This window comes from Perna viridis, chromosome 2 (genome assembly GCF_037379345.1).
Source record: "Perna viridis isolate PV_CMFRI_1.1 ecotype Kerala chromosome 2, ASM3737934v1, whole genome shotgun sequence".
In the NCBI taxonomy this organism is placed as follows: domain Eukaryota; kingdom Metazoa; phylum Mollusca; class Bivalvia; order Mytilida; family Mytilidae; genus Perna; species Perna viridis.
This window is the reverse complement of record NC_142446.1, coordinates 43,577,171-43,596,953: the sequence shown is the minus strand read 5'-3', so window position 1 is coordinate 43,596,953 and position 19,783 is coordinate 43,577,171. Positions and strand designations below refer to the sequence as shown.

The window sequence follows — 19,783 nt, the reverse complement described above, 5'->3', positions numbered from 1 at the left end:
ACCACAAAAATGATTCATTTATTAATATTCGAATTTAGTCGACTTATGATTTGATCGAGATTAATGAATAGATGTTCATAACGGATGTACTTTATGGACCCCTTTACTAACCACAAATACAGGTCAGACAGGAAAACAGACAGCATGATAAGTCCAGACGATATGCAATAGATCAAGAAAATGGTAACACATGTTTGTTCATAAAATACATAATAATTAAACATAATAAAACTTGACTTAATTAAAATAGTGACAGTAAAACGTTTTCTACGGATATTTATTTTTATTTTGTACTTTAGACCAAAAGCGGCCCTTAAATCTTAGGCAAATTGAAAACGCTTTTTTAATTGAGTGAAAGTGCCTTAGCAACTTGGTTTTGCTGCAAAGTATGTTTGTAAAGGCCGAAAGAATACAAAACATCTTCAGAAAAACCATGGAATTTACACTAGTTGTATCTATTGTAATCGGTCGCAAGTTTTGTTTTGCAATTTACAGGTACGATAAGTAATTTAAAACTAATTCGTGCACAGTAACATTACGCTTAAATGAATTACCCGAGCCGGATACCGCGCTTATAGAGAAACTTTTAAACGTATCAAAGAAACATAATAATAGAACTTTATTTAGCGAATTCATAGAATAAATGAGACATTTTTTTTTGTATTTACCTACAACCTTCTTGGTCGAGGGCATTGCTGGGGGACCATAGGTTCTCGAGGGTATTCCCAGCAAAGTAGTCAGACTTGTTTGACACGATTTATATCATAAATCAATGACAAATATATTTGCAATGAGTACTTCATGCGTACAATTTACTGTTGGACTATATATGAATTTTGTTCTAATGCTGGCGGGAAAAAGTTACTCCTCGAAACACGTATACAGCATAAGGAAATTTGCAACAATCATTCGAGTTGAATTTTTGTATTAGTTTGCAATTACTTAACCGGTTCCTTTGACTTTGATTTGACTAAACTTCTGTTTGAAAAGTAAAACAGTACTGTACTAATTCTATACATTTTGCTGTTGAATTTGCTATTCAAAACAAGTACATAAAAAATTAACGTACTTAACAAACTTTGTTCTAATTTTTAAACATAATTGCGCAAGGAATATATTTAATTGGTTTTTTTTTAATTCGTCCCTTTACTACATGTTAAAGCCTTGACCTAAACACTGGATTTTACAACTTGTTAAATTTAGTTCATAATTGGTCGCTTTTGTTTATGAAATGAATGGGGTATAATTAATGATAATTTTGCCAAAATCGATTAATGTAACACATGTCTTTTAAAAAAAGTACGCAAATAGGAAGAGTTCGGAGAACTAATTGAACTTTAGCAAGAAGTCTAATCAGTTTGAACACCAGGAAGAGAAAACTGATATAGTGCTATAAAAGAAGATGATAATTTTTTTTAAAAAAAGACTGCATGAAAACACAAGAACCTTTTTTCAACATAAGGTCACGATTAATTGGGAAAACATCGTGTTTTGCATGCAGGATGTGGGATAAATTCTTGTGCCTTTTTTCAACATCAGGCCATGTTTAAGTGTTGAAAGTCGTGGTATTATATTCACAGAAGGCTTTTTATGCGGCGTATCTGGTCTCTGGTCTGGTTTGAAAAAAGTTTTTTTTTTATATATATATATTTTGTTAACATACTGCCCATCAAAAGTGATATGGGCTTAAGAACTACCCAACTAGAAGGTAACAGTTTCGTTTTTTAGATATAAAGCTTTTACTTTGCTTCATAAATAGGAGCAATGGTGTTTTAAAATTTTCTGTTGTTAGTACTTTCCCTTGCTTATTGTCCGAGGTTCTCTAGTATGTAAGATGAAGTGAGTATGATGTCCTATTTCTTAACATTACCTAATACAAGCAAAAATGTTGAAAATAAAATGGAAAGAATTAGTTTAGAGATTATAGAAGTATTATCAAGAAATAAAACCATATTACAAACATTTTAACCTTTTAGAAAAAAACTCTATTTATATACGCCATTTCACATGTTGAAGCTATTGACATTAGCATCATGAGGCACACCGTTTCAATGTTGATATATGAAATATTTCTTTACTTGTTTATGTAAAAAAGTAAATCAAATGTGTTCCGGAAATTTAAAATGACTGACTGCTAGTACAATTAGTGTGTGCAATGCTAATGGTTGACTTTATGTTGGGATATATGTTCTCACACTCCTAAACTGATGTGATATAAAGATAAATTCTACACTTTCCCGTAAAAGGGTTCCTTCAACATTTTTAGGACTTTGTGCTTGGTTTGAACATACCCCATAGTTGTGATGGTTTAGTTTGGCCCCTCTTTCTCCCTCAAAAGATCTGAAAAGTGTGCATATCCATCAAATCACAAATGTAGTTTTGATATTAGAATCGATTTCTATTTATATTATTGAATATAGTGAATCGGAATTGAATACAAAAATCAATTTTACGATTTGGTCAATTTAAACGGCCATTAAACATGCTGTCCAAAATTATAGTTAATGTTAATATCATGGTTATCATAAGGTCCCATATTTAGTTAGCCAAAATATATCATATTCATATCTCCGTATTTTACCGTAAATTGTAATAAGGAAGCATAGTAAAAACAAAGGAATTAACAAATAAGAAAATTTATACAACAGAGACCTTTCACAATATATTTTCTTTTATTCTGTGCCGAGTGTCAATGTAGCTATTTATCTTGATTATTCCATATGCTGTGTAACACATTTCGCGGCAAAAATACACTTCTTTAGTATGAAATAAAAGTAAAAAATGTCATTATTTATAAGTTACATACCATTTTATACTGTTATCCTAAAAATACAACATCATAGATGCAATTTTAAAAATCAAAAAAGTTAAGTAAGCCATTATATGTAATTTCATTTACAGTTTAGCTTTCTTTAAAGTATTATGTTCCTTTTGAACAAAAATATTTTACTTTTGATTGAAAAAAAAACATATTTTTTCGCAAAAAAGAATAAAAAAAATATTTATATTAAAGATTTGGACAATAGCAGAAGGCTTGTATCCAATTAAATAATATAAGTCAACTTCAGTATTATTTATAACAAAGTAATATCTCAAAGTGTGAGACAATTTTCGAAATTGAACGTCCGTATGATATTAATTTAACGCGATATGACAATGATGAATTACCGAGGGCGTGCCAACAGAGGGAATGTGCTATACGGTCTAAATATTTGCTGGTTTGTGTCTTCATCATAGAAAAAGCGCCAGATTTGCTACTTTGGCGTCTTGATTAGAAATGGCTGCACAATACTTAGACATATATACAAATACCAAGGTAAAACTGAGCTTACGGCAAATGATTTACAAGATTACAAGAATGTAAGCAGTTTTAATCATTTTTTTTTAATTTTAAGTATAGCTATGTCAAACATTTAAAATTACTTCGTAAAAAAATCAAGGAAAATTAAGCAGTTTCTTTTTTTCCAGATGCGAAATACGCAAATATTTTAAAGTAAATATAAATATTTAAAAAATGATAAAAATTATCCTACAAGTATTTGAAAGGAACAATTCAATTTGATTACTGCAAATATATATATAGGAGTTGAAAAGGATTGGAATATTGACCACTTTCTGTTCTAAATATAAGCTTAATTAATTACTTATAATTTACGATTTCGGAAAATACTTTCCGTTATATCATTTAAAATTGCATTTTTCAATAGTCTCTGAAAAAGTCAACAAAAAGTGTTCATTAGAAGATCGCTTATTTAAATATTATGTATTCAATTTGTTTGTTTTTTTTTGTTTTGTTTTGTTTTTTTTTTTAATTTCGGAAAAGATTTAAAAGTGACATCAGTCATACAAAATGCAATACAACAATTCAATCAACATCATAATACTGTGATTTATATTGTTATATTGAGTTAATAATTCATCCATTGTAAGAAATAAAATATATTACAAACAAAAAGGAAAACAACAATTTCATTGTGTAAAGACTAGGAGATAATACTCATTTATATATTCAACAATTTATAAATATTGTGCTTTCTCAGAGTCGTTTCTTGAAATTATATTTAAAATTGAAAATAAACGCACTTAAATATATAAAAACGTTCTAAATATATCAGGAAAACAGAACTAGTTAAAAATTTATATGATTCTGAATTACAAGAAAGATTTATTTTAATGTTTTTAGTTCGCAATTAATTTCTAAAAAAAAATGCATCATATATAATTCAGTAATAATTGTTCAGTATAATTTTCAGCGACGTATAGAATATATAAATATTTAAAATGTTTGCTTCCTCAAATGTTAATCAATATGGGTAATTTAGTCCATACCTTTCCGGAGTAAGTAATTACTATGAATATTAACAATATATCTTGGACCAACTGTACTTTAAAAACAAAAGCAGTAAAAAATTTCACAATACTATGTATTCAGACGGGAATCACGGACAAAAATGTCAACAAATGTAAGCATTCGTAATCAAAATATACTCATCAAATCTAAGCAATTTGAAAAATCACTTTCAAACCAAATTTTACAAATTCTACTAGAAAAATTAAGAAGAAATAAAAACACATTCATACATACAATTTATAGGAAAAGAAATGTAAAATTATAACGACTTTAATGGATAATATTTTATTTCGTTTATTAAAAACATCGATGACAATAATTATATCCAAAAAATAAACTTAAAATTATAGTTATATTACTCATGAATTATATCCAAAGATGAGACAGAAACTAAATTAATAACCGTGGTATTCTAAGAATAGGTAGTAATATGATATTTGCAGACCTTAGTTAACTTCCTTTGAATGAAATTAGAATTGAAAATAAAATTTTCTAAATATAAAAGTAGCTACATTGGAATATTATGTAATAAACTTATTTATTGTATATTTAAGAATTTTTTTTTAAATATCCGTATGGTAAATATGTGTTGTATAGGCCGGGACAAATTCAAATTGTAATCACAAAATACTTTAAACTTTCCAAAAACGTCTGAAATTGAAGATTTTTTTGTGTTATTTTGATTTGTTTATGTTCTATATACCAATTGATTATTTATAGATTATTGCACAACGTTCCTAAGGGTAAAAAGTAAACAAAATAGAATATCAGTAATGGCTTCAGAATCAAAATACACCAAAAAAAAAAACTATTTTTAAGTAGTAAGGTTTAGTCGGTCTAGTTGATGTCAACACTAGTAAGTACACTTATAGGACGCTTTCATGACGACTTAAAACTGAAAAAAATGTTCCGTTCGATATAAGTCTTACAATTCTTACAGAGAGTTCAATATCCAGTGAGTTTATCGTCATGAAGTTGGCAATAGTCCAGCTCACCACTGATAGCAATGGCGACTGTACTAAAACGAACATAAGGAAGATGTCCTTTTTGTTTCACTTTTGATTTGAGCTGTTTATGACTTCGCGCTAAAGGGTCAGTTAAAGGGACATGTACATGGTAGGGAAGTAATTGGTTCTACACATCGCAATAGAAAGATTGACAATGAAATTTACAATCAATATGTGATTCATACTTCTACTAATTATTACGTTTAGCTCCAGACAACAAATATCCAATAGAAAAGGCATTACTGATTGAACCTATTTTTATCCCGTATATAGGCAAAAAACCGCCACGTTGAGGAATCACTTTTCAATATTGGTTCAGTGCTACAATCTTACCTTAGGCCAATATGTTTATCTATGACGTCACAGGTCTCTATGACCTTGATATAGTTATGAGCATGTATGTCATTTTCCAGATCAATTTATTAATAAATATTCCTTCATATGTACAATACAGGTTTCACAAAAACAAAGCCCACAACGAATAAAAAAATATGTACAAGGAAGCAGGAAGAATAAATGTATTTTATATATCTATATATGTATGTTCATACATGTGTATTATGCAGTGCTAATAAATTGTGAATAACATGTATCTAGACATTTTATTGATTCTAGATTTTGAAAACAATTAGTGCATCAAACTTTTAGTACGAAGATGACAAACCAATCACATTTTTATTTCATTTGAGGAGACAGGACCCACGTGTTAATGTCTCTTTGAATTCCTTTTTACAGCAAAATCAGTACTATGTATTAGTTCTCGGCAACGATAACTTCTTTCTTATACACTGCATGATGGTAACAATAACACAGAAATCACATAACAACGTGTAATACACTTTAAAGAGTGTAGGGATATTGTGTTAAACATATCTTTTCTAAAAATGGTCTAAATATCATCAGTATTTGTTTAATCAAATGAGAAATAAAAAGGCAGGATTGAAATTTTCAAGACGGGACAGCCCATAATAAAAATAAAAAGGAAGATCTAATCTTGTCCAAATATTTTCTTACTTATATTAAAAGGGACAAAATTAAAAAAAAATATATAGATAAAAATGACCGAACCTATATTTTTTCAAAAGAAAAAGGCAGAATACAAAATTTTATTTTAGCGCCCCCCCCCCAAAAAAAAAATCAAATAGTTGCTCCCCTATTAAGTAATGTTATCGCAGGCATAAGAATTTGATGCTTACAGAAATAGGCACACTTAACATTTTAACTAATAAAGAATTTACTATTCTATTGATTTTAATGATTTTCAATCAATAAATCCCTTATAAGATTCATTTGGAGTTGAACTTGAGGTAGTGAAAATATAGTGTGTGCAATAGTACTCAATTAAAGACTATGTTGATTTATAACAAATTACAATACAAGATTTGATCGAACAAAAAAAACATACAATTGCATGTAACCTAACTTAGTTCTATCTGCCTAATAAGAAAACAAAAGGTCAATAAATGTGCTTTAATGTAAAAAAAATCAAAAATCTTCTCCGCCGACCTAATAACTGCTTTCTGTTAACTAAGTATCACTCCTCTACCGCAGTAGCGCTACTATCCGTCACGTGACAATTTTCGCAAGCTATGAGCACTAATTAGCAAAAATGTAAAAAATATATACTTCTACGTAGGAAATGAAAAAATAAGTGGCTCCATAAAAGTTGTGGTTGTTCTTTTCCGTCCATTTTACAGTTCTATTGTAATTTGTTAATTAAACTTTAATCACTTTTTTTAGTCATAACCTTTTCATTGAATTTCAGTTTTATAAACAAAACATTCCCCAAAGCATTTTATTTGTTAGGTATTCCTACACCTCAATTGACACTTATTGCATATTTAAACATTTTTACAGTAAATATCAGCCTTGTTACTGTCTGTCAGTTTTATTTCGTGTTTATGGCATTATTGGTCTAAAGAATTCTTGTGTCATAAAAATTGTAACTCTGCTTATATTATCGCGAACGATAATTCTTTGTAACTATCTATATATCAAATTACTTTATCATATTTAAAAACTCGAAGCACTTATTTGCAAAAAGACATTTTTATACTCTAATGGAGAAAAAGAGACTCCACATTAGGTTTCGTGATTTTAATGCAAATGTCAAGGGGAAAATAGTAGCATAAAATAATAAAATACTTAAAGCCTACCGGAAATAAGGGAGACAAAGAGAAATGAAGATGGTCTATCTGAACACGAGAGAATGTTAATTTGAAAACGATAGAAAATAAAAACAAAGTTGATCACCATCATAGTAGACTATGGAGCACTAACTTCATTTAAGAAACGATTGTTTTTACAATGTATATTTACAACGTTTTTTGGTCATTTATTTTTGTTTTATTTGTCCCCTCTCTCTCTCTCTCTCTCTCTCTTCTCTTAAATTAACATAGAAACATGATACTTTTCTTTTTTGTTGGTCATCCCATAAAAAACTATATGTAGAGGGGCAAGAAATGTACAAACTTACACTTCATATAATGCCTCACGATATTTCTACACTCGTGATAGTTACATCTTAATATTTAAAGATTAAGGCACACTGGCAGTTCTCAAATTGAAAATTTTTTTTATGACAGAAAAGAGATGACGTAATTGGTTCTCTTTCCGACGCAGTCGGTATGGTTTCGCTTTTTACCCTTTGACTTTAAAGACGCTCTTCCATGGAAACGCAAGTCACCTGATCGCAATTCTGTTTCCCGATTGGCCAAATACTAATAACTTAGTGGCGTCCGAAAAAAGAAGAATGTATAGAAAATTGAAATTGTGTGCCATGTGTTATTTCCTGAATGAAATGTAGAAAATTATCAGTAAAAAGAACAAATTTTACTGCGTCGGCTATCTTTTTTAAAGATAGTACTTCTTTCTACGTGTGTACTAGTCATTTTGTTTTGCAACTCCCAAAAAGTTGCGATTCTTGCGATTTCATACGCAATGTCATTCAGCACAAAAAATTGTTTTGACGCCGATACCATTCATCTCCCAAGAAAAAAAATTTCTCGCACTGGCTACAGGCGTCATAGCTTACAGAATTTGGAGGAAAAACTTTGCATAATATTTTATGTTGAAAAACAATGGTTTAAGTTAAATATTATATAAAAAGGAATTTACACCTAATATTTATGAAACCTTTCAGTAGTATACGGAACAATGCATATAAAACAATAACCTAACTTCAGGAATAAAGAATGTTTTATTCGGATATTTGTTCGATTTTCACGGAGTAATATTGCAAAGGCTTTTATATCAAAAAGACATATGCACATAATTGAACTGGAAAATACAAATGTCAGTTTTGGTTAAAACTGATTTTACTGTATGTTTGTAGATTCAATAATCTGACTTTTTATTTGTTATCTTACTAAACAATAAAAAAAATTATTTTAATTTCTGACCTACTTACTAGACAAATTAATCAGGTGTAAACAAGAGCCCTCTTGGTAAGGGACACTTGTAGTTAAATATTATATAACAGCCTATAGACATACATCCTGCTTGCTATGCTATTAACAGTATAGTAGCTGCAATTCTACGTCTATGTTTTTCTACGCAGTTCTCTGCAGTTGGACTTCCCAACTTCGATATTAGGAATTCCTTTATAACGAATCTGGAATACCCGATCATGTAACGGTAACATGGATTTTTACTTATTATTAAGTATAATACGACATGCAACTTAGAAACTGACACTGGATGTCTAGGTAACGATCAATACAAACTTTTTTGAAGATTATCGCTAGATTTATGGAAAGGTATAGCATTACCTGGTGTTTTCCGGTGCCTAGAAAAAGCAAAGTTAGATGACCTTTATTACCAAGACTATTTTTGGTCATCTTGGCTTTCCAGATTTTTTTCTGGAACAAGATCTAGGCCTACATTAGCGTTCTGGAGAACCTATTTAAATTCATAAGATAAATTTGGACCAAATAGATATATCAGATTGCATTACTTAGAAACGGAATTGTTTTTACAAATATTTATTCGTTTAGGTGTGTTTTCCCCACTGTTGGAGATTTTAAACGTATTTCTCATTACGTTTCTATATACAATTCAAGCAAAACCTACCAAGATGACTGCATTTGAGATAAATGTTGCAATACATTGTTTCCGATGCAAAATTAAATATCGAAAATAGCCTAGTCAATCGATCGTCTTTACAGGCAACTTAAACATTTTCTCCGTTTGTCAGATATTTCTAGTTCATTCGGACTCCAATATTGCGTAGTACGGATTGTGACGCCATCAATGACTATCTAACATCAAGCCAGAGAAGATCTCACGTTATTCGACTTGTAGCAATGCTATTCACATAAATCTGTATGCACTTTAAAGCTTTCTTATTCATTTATGTTTTTATCAACATGAAAATGTTTTACTTTGGTTGCTTGTAAGCAATTTTGTTTAACTTAGACATTTCCAGTCTACATGCGCTATAAGCGCAATAGGCAGCAGCAATAAAAACTTGTAACTTTTCTTGTCAACTGTTAACACACACACACACACAAACACACATATACATGCATATATATCTAATGTTTGGTAAATTAATTTTTGTCAATTTTTTATTACCTATGCGAAAAACGTAAAACTTTAAATGCCGTCGCCATGTTGTTTTTGTGGTCGATGCTGATTCTGCTCACTACATCTGACTGCGTCCTAAACAGTATTTATGTCTTGTCCGGAGTGTACCAACCTATAGGCTAGCTGAATGATATGAAGTGGTTTTTAGGTCTCTGGCAGAGACTGAAACGGTAAAGCAAAATACAACGTAGGCAATTGTATAATTTAATGTTTTATCATCTCTAAATGTTATCATGTAACTATCAACACTACCATTTATAGTCCTGTTTTTTGTTATCATTACTTCTTACCTATTTAGATATTTTGATCTTGAGTACTTCTTGAATAATTTTTTTTTTTGGATTTAGATCTTCTTATATATTCGATTCAAATGCTTCTGACTAGAGGCTACTCCATGAAACACGTGTACAGCATATGCATATCGAAATTTCCAATATTAATAGGTATAGTGTTTTTAATTTCATAACTACTGGGATGATGCCACTAATGTTGAACCTAATGTTCCCATTGGTATTTATCAGCCCAGTAGACTATTTGTCCGACCCCGAATTATATCATGTATTATTTATAGACATTTTCAGCGTTACAAATTCCAAAATTGCCTTAACACTGATGCTTCTTTCTTTGTATTGCACATGGTAGAACCTCTCAATTATGAATTCGGCATCTAATTTCAATGTTGTTTTGTATTTCTTGTATACAATTACCTTTTCGATTTAGATCTTCCTATATATTTGATACAATGCTGCGAATGAGAGTCTTGTATACAATTACCTTTTTGATTTAGATCTTCCTATATATTTGATACAATGCTGCACTTGATGATAGATAACTTTTTTCTACTTTCGTGATAGAAAAACCAGTCATCAGGATGTCTAAGAATGTATTGTGACAGTGGCGCCACCTCAGATTATCTATTTATTTGTCTCCATTAATGTGCTTAGAATATGACAACCATGATATCACATAGTAACAGTCTGTAAAATATAGTCTTCGTTAGGGACATCTTTTATTTCTCTAATTCCAAGACTGTCGGGCTATATACAATGGGTGTGCTTTGGAACATAGAATGACATCTATCAAATTTATAAATTTGCAAGTATGCTTCTACTGGTTTGAACAAATATTTGTTTTTGTTTAAAAAAACCCATTTTTATTTTGTTTTAATCTTTTCATCAACTTTTTTTTCTGTAGGATTTTACCAACCAAATCATTTTAGCCTTATAAAAAGTGTGAATTATCAAAGCAATTAAATGAAATTAACTTTATATAATTGCTTTGCAGTAATACTTCTGTTTGCCTACCAAACGTTGTATTGTAATGGATCATTATGAGAAGAAAATAGTGACTCTATTCACTATACTGCTCCATCGGATGAAATTAATGCAGGGAGGATAACGTAAGCATACAGGGGTCTAAAAAAATTCCCAACGATGTTAGAAGTGTCAAATTTGCGAAGCAAATTTTGGCTCATTCCCTCCGCGGGACTCGAACTCGTACGGCTGTGACATCTATGACAACACCGCCTGCACAAAGTCCAGCGCACTAGACCACTCGGCCAGCTAGGCACAATGTCCAGTGCCCTTGTGGTCTAGGACGCTGGACTTTGTGCAGACGGTGTTGTCATAGATGTCACAGCGGTACGAGTTCGAGTCCCTCGGAGGGAACTAGCAAAAATTTGCTTCGCATCGTTAACATCGTTGGGAATTTTTCAGACCTTAATACATATATATAAATGTATATATATTCAGTGTATACCTAACACTGAAGAAGGTCATAAAACAGAAAATTTTGCTCGTTAATATTCTCTTTTGACATCTTTTTACGGTATCGTTGTATAAACCTTTAGACTTTTATATTTTTTAAGTCGCGAGTATTGTCAGCACTCAGTACTCAACATTCGCATATGATTTGCTTGATTATATATTACTACTCCATATATATATATATATATTTATTTATATTTATATAGTAAATGATACTTTTTGGTCATTATTTCTACACTACCGCTGATAAAATATCTTAGTGTTACGGTTTTTTGGTGGTAATTGTGTCCTGATAATACATCCCGATATCCTTCTAATGCAGTTTGGCGGTACTTTTCTTTTCATAAAAGATCTGACAGATACATTTTAGTAATTATTTTTGCATCTGATCAAATATCCAACAGAAACGTTTGGTTACTTTTTTGTCCTTTAACATATTCTGCAAATACGGTAAAATATAGTGTTTCGGTCTGGGGTGATTTCAACATCATTTTCAGAAAGTTCTTCAATCTTCGTGGGAAGTGACATAAAAGATATATGATCTGTTCAAGTTAGTTGGGACAGTGCTGGCAGTCCAGTCTGGACTTTTTAATTTTCTTGTGTTATTCTAAATTATTCGTCGTCTCTTGTTTCTTTTTTATATTCATGCTTTTTTTTTATTCGTTAAGCGCTTTGGAATTCCTTATTTTCGCTTACAATCCATGAAGTACGATGTTACAAATGTATGCTATACCTTTTACTGCGAATCATTGACTTTGAATTGTTATCTGTAGACTTTATTTATCAGTTTAGAGAAGCGTAAACCGCTAATACTAATGACAGACAACTTTAAACCTTTCAAAGTCTACCTCATTTAACAATATAATTAAAAAATGAACTAAACTTTGTAATGAACCTTTTATCTTAGAATATCATAATTAAAATTTTCTCGTTATAGGTAAGAATGCTAATCTTTTCAAGGCGAGACGGGTTTTTCCAGCATTTTGACAATGTAGGTTAATTTTCAAGAGAGAGTGGGAGAGATTTGAGACAATCTGTCATTCTCATAGCCATCCGGTGTGGTTTCTTAAGACGCAAACATTGTAAACTATCATCAGTCTTATTTTTGAAGGTTGACATAAACTCATACGTTTCGCGTCTTGTTGTTGTTTTTTTTTTACTTGTCTGATAATTAGTATGTACGGTGAAGACTACGTCACTTGATTTCCAGTGCATTTTATATAGTATTTGTGTCAAAGTTTATTTCAATTAAGTTTTATTTACGATAAAAAAAGTTTTAACTTTTCCCAAAACGAACTATGGAGTATATGATATGAAATAGTATATTCTTACACAGGCAAATATTTTTCACGTGAAATTCATCTTAATCCAGCTGAAATTCACTAAACACGAATTTGAAGGCTCCATTCACCCGAATTTCACGTGAACTCTGTCACTTAGTTTATTTGCTCAATTCAGGTGAAAATCATGTGAAATTCGTGTGAAAATCATGTGAAATAATTTTGCCTGTGTATAAGTCCTTTACAGAGATTTAAGTTTATAAGCAATATGTAGAGTAGTAGACTGTAACAGGTTTACTTGCTATTCAGCATTTATTTATTTCCATTGACTTACACAGGACTGAGCTTAGGTTCATGAGTTAGATATATAAAATGTACTGATGAGTAATTAAAAGAACGAAGATTCGAGCGGAAATCTAAATAATATTTTCGAAGTTAAAGACTAGACAAGGAAAATACACACACACAACAAATGAGCAACTGGACTTCACTAAAATGGTTAGCATGTACCAGGGGAATTGGTAGAGTAAAAGTAAAGTATAAGACGGTAAACAAATCGGTTATTAGAAAAGTATAGTTTAAAGGTTTTATCTTTTACATTTTACTATCTATGACCATACACAAATAATCACTATGTAGCCATGGATAGTAAAATGTAAAGAAATCGTTAAAAAAAACATCTTAGTACAAGTTTTGGACGGCGACTCGTGAAGTTGTGATTCCCGAGTTCCATCACATCTTGCAATATTGTTTTCCAAATGGACATAACACCAACCATTACATTTTATACACATTGAACCATAAAATGATACACATTTTCTATACATTCGTGTTTCTTTTTCTTATGCTGTTATCGTCATTGTTGTAGTATTCTGATGTCTTATTTGTGTTGGTTGGTAAAAGAGAATTGTCTCTGTAATAGTATTAAAGTCGTGATGTTTATCGTCATTTTTTATTCCATTTTAAAATAGTTACGATTGCTGGTGAAATAGACTTTATTCCCAAAGTCCTTTTTAACAGCCTAACTCCAAGCCAAACGAAGTGGGTAGCATTTAGTGTTTATTTACCTCGAATAGCAATATAAACAAATGAAACATTTCGGTTAGTGTACTTAAATAAAATAGCTACCGTACATGTAAGGTGGTGTATCGTTTTAATCTTTAAACCAATTAGGTCTAAAAAGAAAGAAAAAGACATAATAAAGACTAAACAAAATTTATCATTCGTGCAGAGTTCTCTTTTAGGAAACAATTGCGCGTTGTTCATTGTAAATATATAGGACTTTAACACACGGAAATAACCTAAGGTGTAGGAGACGAAGTGTCTTTAATTTTCATCATGGCCTCTTACAGTTAGATTTTAAATCTGATAGCATGTTGGTCTATTATGTTCGTTTATTTACTTTGTGATTTACACAAGATGTAAAGATAAGGATGAGTAATTTTAATCATGTTTACTCACGTGTGACGATTGATTATTATCAAAAGTTTATGTCTCGTAGCCTTGGGGTCTATAAAACGACACCTGTAATTGAAACATGAACACCGTTTTAAAGAGACTATGACAAATTGTTAAATCACTACATATAAACGGTAACATTTATACCGTACAGTTAAAGAGCCTTCCCCGACTTTGTGGATTGTAGGTTTTTGAATAAGTGGATTGTGTAAATATGGCTAGAAATAGTGTTACAAATAAATGTCAAAACGAATACAAAAACAATAAGTAACATTTTAAAATCGTCATCAAATATACCAGAAGCTAGTAAAACTAGCCAAGAACTTTGATCATCCTTCGGGTAAATATACTTTGTACCCATTGTCTACTGCAAGGCAATTTACATTAGCAAGAAATAATGAAATACACATCTTTATCATGAAAAGCATGTTGTGGAAAATTTTAGTGAATTTTGATAGCAAGAAGATGTAAATTTGGTTATTTGCTATGTATTTTGATATTAAACACATAAAAACTTTTTAAAGTTTGCCTCAAAATGGAGTTTTTTCAGAAATATATCAACTTCCAATTTAATGATATAATTGATTAGTTAATGTTAAGAAGAAATGTTAGTTAATATTGACACAGGCGACAATATATCCATTTTACAACAAAAAAGTAGAATCTCAATAGCCTAAAGTTGTAATGCCAACTTTGATTATAGTGCTTATCAAATTATAAGAATTATTATTTTAATTAAATATATATAAATGTTATTGGCACGCGTCCATAGACCATTGCATTGCATAAATTTATTTTAATTCCTTTAAAGTGGTATGCTCTTATGACACTAACCCAGATACAACAAACCAAAAAATACATGTGACCCCCAGGAAGTAAACACAAATCAGCTGATTTTTGTAAACATTGCATGTTCGAACAGGAATACACGTCTAACGACAGATGCTATCAGTACGTGAGCTGTCGCGACTAATGATCGATGTGTATTGGAAAGGATGAATAAATTGTATATATTTGACAAGGTGTCATATAAGTACATATCCCTGTCAAGACTGAAGTCTCTCGTTTTGGGTTATCGTTTTATCTTTTATTATAGGTTGTGAAAGAAAACGTCATTTTACCCCCAACCGTTAAAAGAAATTTAATATATGTACATCTGTTTTATGGAAAGTAAATTATAACATTTTACGCTGTTCGAATGACACCTGAATTTTATGAGATTTAAATACATCAAGTTCGATTTCATGACTGGTGTCCTTATATTTATGAGACAAAGGAAACCGATTTTTATACAGTTGATTAGAAGAAATGAAAAGAGAACAAGAGCTATTTTTCTTTTGTAATACGTAAATGTGAAATACATTATGATCCTTAAATCCTGTATCGATCTCCGAAATAAATATGATAGGGTACATCGTGCATTATACATTGGTATATAAAGTGTACAATGTGTCTGCAATGGTGACAACTGCTAAGATCAGATCAACCCTAACAGTTTACAGAAAAGACTATCGCATTGAACTTGAAAGCGGAATCATCAATTTATATTTCGATCTTTCTATATACCGGTATTGGGTTAATGCAGCTGATGAGAGGTACTCAATGAAAAACGTGCACACACAGCATAATATGCAATATGTATATTTGGTTGGTATTTTTGTATGCCAAAATTAAGGAACTATCAAAATAAAAAAAAAGTTTAAGTCCAGGAACAAAGAAAAACGATGATATCGACAAAAAATTTAATGCAGAAAACAGAGAGAAAACCGGTTGTAATGGAACAAACCAGACTACACTGAAAACTCGGGACATTGACGGCACAACAGAAAACGAAGTCTATTAAAACTAATCAATTGGTAAACCGGTTATTGGTTTGACACACACCATATCGGTCAGAGCTTACAAAGGCACGCTACCATGTTCCAAAAGAATATTAGTAAGACAAAATGTCCATATTATTTCGGTAAGGTCACAATTAACGTATGTATTGAGAACGAAAAAGTCCAGAAAAAAAATCGCCGATTAGCCATGTCCCTTTTTCAGAGTAAAAAATACTGATCATACCAATATCAAATTTCTTCATGCTGTATACGTGTTTCAATGAGTAACCTCTAATCAGCAGGATTAGAACCAAATTCTTAGAAAGTTCAATACCTAACAATAGATTGTTTACAAGAAGTACTCAAAACCAAAAATATCGAAATAGGAAGTCTAATCCAGCACTGATTAGTTCTACCAGAGTATGTCATAGGAGCTACATTATTGTAGCCCATTTTTAATGCAAGGAAAGTATCAATAACAGACAACGGTTTGGATTCTGATTGGTTATTCTATTTGTAATATACATTCAATATTTAAATTCTTCGTTTCTAAAAAGTAATTTGATTGATTACTTTGTGAGCAAAATTACAAAATATCTTAAAATGTGCACTTTAGGTGTTAAAAATATCAACTATGTTTCCTGGGAAGAGCAATCGATGGAATCAAGATTCAAGCGGAAATCAAAAGTATGAATTCCAAGGATAAATACTAAACAGTGGAAATTGACATACACAACAAAAACACATGAAATAACCAAAATAACACGTATATTGAAACAAACGGAAATGAGCAACCCGGACTCTATAAAAAAAAAACTGGGCCTATGAACCAGGAAAACCGGTAGGGTGAACGTCCTCTGTTTTTTCTAGAAACACTAGACGAAAAAGAATTAAAAGGAAAACTATGACACGGTAAACAAATCGGTTTTCATGGATGGATACACCATGAAGATCCACAAGTTCATGATGACGACCAAAAACATCTTTAGTGATGGCTTTAATCTTGTAGCAATATAACCCTGTTTCAGAAGTCTAATTGTAAGAAGTATACAAAAAGTCCGTGTATTGGTTCGGCATAACGTATGAGTTGTAATAAAAAAAAAAAAAACTCCATCTGGAGGTACTGAAAAGATGTTGCAAGAGTAATCATGGGAACCATGGTTATAGCGGTAATCAAAAGAATGTAATCCAGGGGCAAAGACCAAACATGGAAAACAGACATACACAACAAAGAACATAAAGAACTAAAATCATACATACAAAGTAACAAAGGTAAATGAGCATCTCGGACTCCAATAAAAACTGGGAGCATGAACCAGGTGCACCGTAGACGTACTGAGAAATTAAAGTTTTGTTTTTAACTTGACTTTTGTCTATTCTTTTAAGACTTATGTTTTTTTTTTATATTTTATTAAGGATTTCTCCTTTTACCTTAATGGCAAATACTTGTGATATATTATAAGGAAAATAAGAAAAACTAAAAGTATATTGGAAAAAAAAGAGATATTAAGTTTTTAAAATAAAAAAAGACAAACTGAAAAATAGCAGAATGTAACAAATGCAATAAATTGCGATTTTCATTCAAATATAGCAGTTGGACGAGACAAATTTGAAAGTAAAATTTACAGTATTAAGTTTCTTGCACTATATGTTCATATTACGATAAATATTAATAGTGAACAATAATTCTGTCTCTATAGGTTAAATTTGGCATGATGATATTTCCAATGTATCACATACTTATTACATTCAGGAACTAGGAAGTTCCATAATGCTTGTTCTAAGTTTCCACTGGCTCATATGACAAACACAGGAACGTTTACTCAGAACTCGAAACCAAGTGTTAGGTGTAAGTCACCACAAATTTACAAGAATACGGAAGTTTCTTTTATATGTTTGATAATGCTTAGTTCTGCAATATATACATGATTGAATTTTGATTCAACTCTATGGTCACTTTTTGCAGATATGCTTTCGGAGAATGTCTATCAAAAGGGAAGACTTACATCTTCAAAATGTCAGACTTTCGTCTTACAAAAGGGCATATCCATATCTTTCAAAAGGGCAGACGTATATCTTTCAAAAGGGTATATCTTTTAAAAGATAGACATATCTTTTGTTTTGTTGCTTCCCTTACTCCAAGATGACGACTAACTGAAGAAATCAATAAATATATTTTGTAAATCAAGTGGATGCTAACCTTACATGCATACCCTTATATTTTTTTGAAAAAAAAAAATATCAATTAAATTCAATTTTCTGACTTTATCCTGTACGTTATTATGCGTTTCATTTTTTTTGTTTTTGTTTTTGTTTGTTTGTTTTTTTTTTTTGTTTTGTCTTCATTCTTTGACTTTTTGGTACTTGCATTTTAAATCTAGCTAGAAAACAGCTATCGTCAATATATAGCAGCTATAACAATTAAACGTTTTTTATTTATTTGTTTGTTTGTTTGTGTGTTTGTTAAAATGACAGTAGAAAGTATTAATCGATTCGAAAGAAAAAATGACACTTTGATTGATGGAAGCTAGATACTATAAAAAAATTATATTAATCTAAAAAAACAAAACAATACAAAACAAAACAAACAATGGTGAAAAGAAAACAGTTGTACATGATGTTGTATGAATACAGGGTTTTACGTGATACTGTCAACGATAGAAATCTTTATATATCTTACTAGTAAACCTACAGTAAAATAAAAAAAAAACAAACACAAAAAAGAAACATGAACTAAATATACAGATAACATTTAAATTGTGAAGTGTGACCGACACGAGACCTCAAATGTAAGAATCTATTCACGCCTATATTAAATTTCTTTGTTGAAAACAGATGATATATGATATAACAAAACGTCCTATCTTATGTGTTGATCTTTTGATCAAACATGGTATCAAATTCAGCCTTATAAGGAAGAGAACAATATACTTAAGTTTTCATAAATAGTAGGAATGATTAATTAGCCTTCGAAACCACATATATATATATATATATATATATATATATATATATATATATATATATATATATATATATATATATATATATATATATATATATATATGTTTTCTAAAGACACATCTGAATGATTCGCTATGTCATTGTGAACAAAATCCCCAGTCTATTATAGATCTCTTACCATTCTGTGCAAGGTTGTCTAGCTGTAAAGTTGTCTAGCTGTAAAGTCATTATTACATAAATCTAAGTTTGAATTTCGTCATTATGATACTGCGTCTTAATTTTACTGTTTCGTTTTGTAGGCTACCTGGTTACTCTGAAAGGGGAAAAATATATAAGTGCAATGCAAAGTATAAGTGTTGAAGGTAGCCATCAATTCACCAGCCCTCAATAATGCGGCCGATTTTTTAATCGACTTATCTTCCCAAGAAATAGATTTTTGTAATCCAAACGATACAAAATTGTAATTTGAGTATTGTCTGTCATAAACTCACTGATTTTTTTATGCTTTACAATAAAAACCTTGTCAAATTCAATGATATCCCGAGCAAAA

The 19,783-nt window shown here is 30.6% G+C and overlaps 3 long non-coding RNA genes across 4 annotated transcripts in view; 1 reads left to right on the top strand and 2 right to left on the bottom strand.

Annotated features, from left to right (window-relative positions):
- LOC148625228 (uncharacterized) overlaps positions 1-5,856 on the bottom strand; it is a 37,875-nt gene extending 32,019 nt beyond the window's left edge. Inside the window, exons 1-3 of the long non-coding RNA XR_015919878.1 lie at positions 5,692-5,856; positions 2,807-2,823; positions 2,292-2,340 (exon numbers count right to left, since the gene is read on the bottom strand). This is a non-coding gene — a long non-coding RNA (uncharacterized LOC148625228). The remainder of the gene's footprint in view (positions 1-2,291; positions 2,341-2,806; positions 2,824-5,691) is intronic.
- LOC148625227 (uncharacterized) lies at positions 4,324-13,829 on the top strand. 2 transcript variants are annotated; one of them, XR_015919879.1, is made up of 3 exons: positions 4,324-4,463; positions 11,230-11,344; positions 12,649-13,829. It is a non-coding gene; the product is annotated as an uncharacterized LOC148625227 (long non-coding RNA). The 2 variants fall into 2 exon arrangements; XR_015919880.1 differs by lacking the exon at positions 4,324-4,463 and adding an exon at positions 9,984-10,115.
- On the bottom strand, positions 13,799-19,540 carry LOC148625226 (uncharacterized). Its single transcript, XR_015919882.1, has 3 exons — positions 19,412-19,540; positions 14,453-14,515; positions 13,799-14,166 (listed from the first exon to the last, which is right to left on the bottom strand). It is a non-coding gene; the product is annotated as an uncharacterized LOC148625226 (long non-coding RNA).
- Between the last annotated feature and the right edge of the window lie 243 nt (positions 19,541-19,783).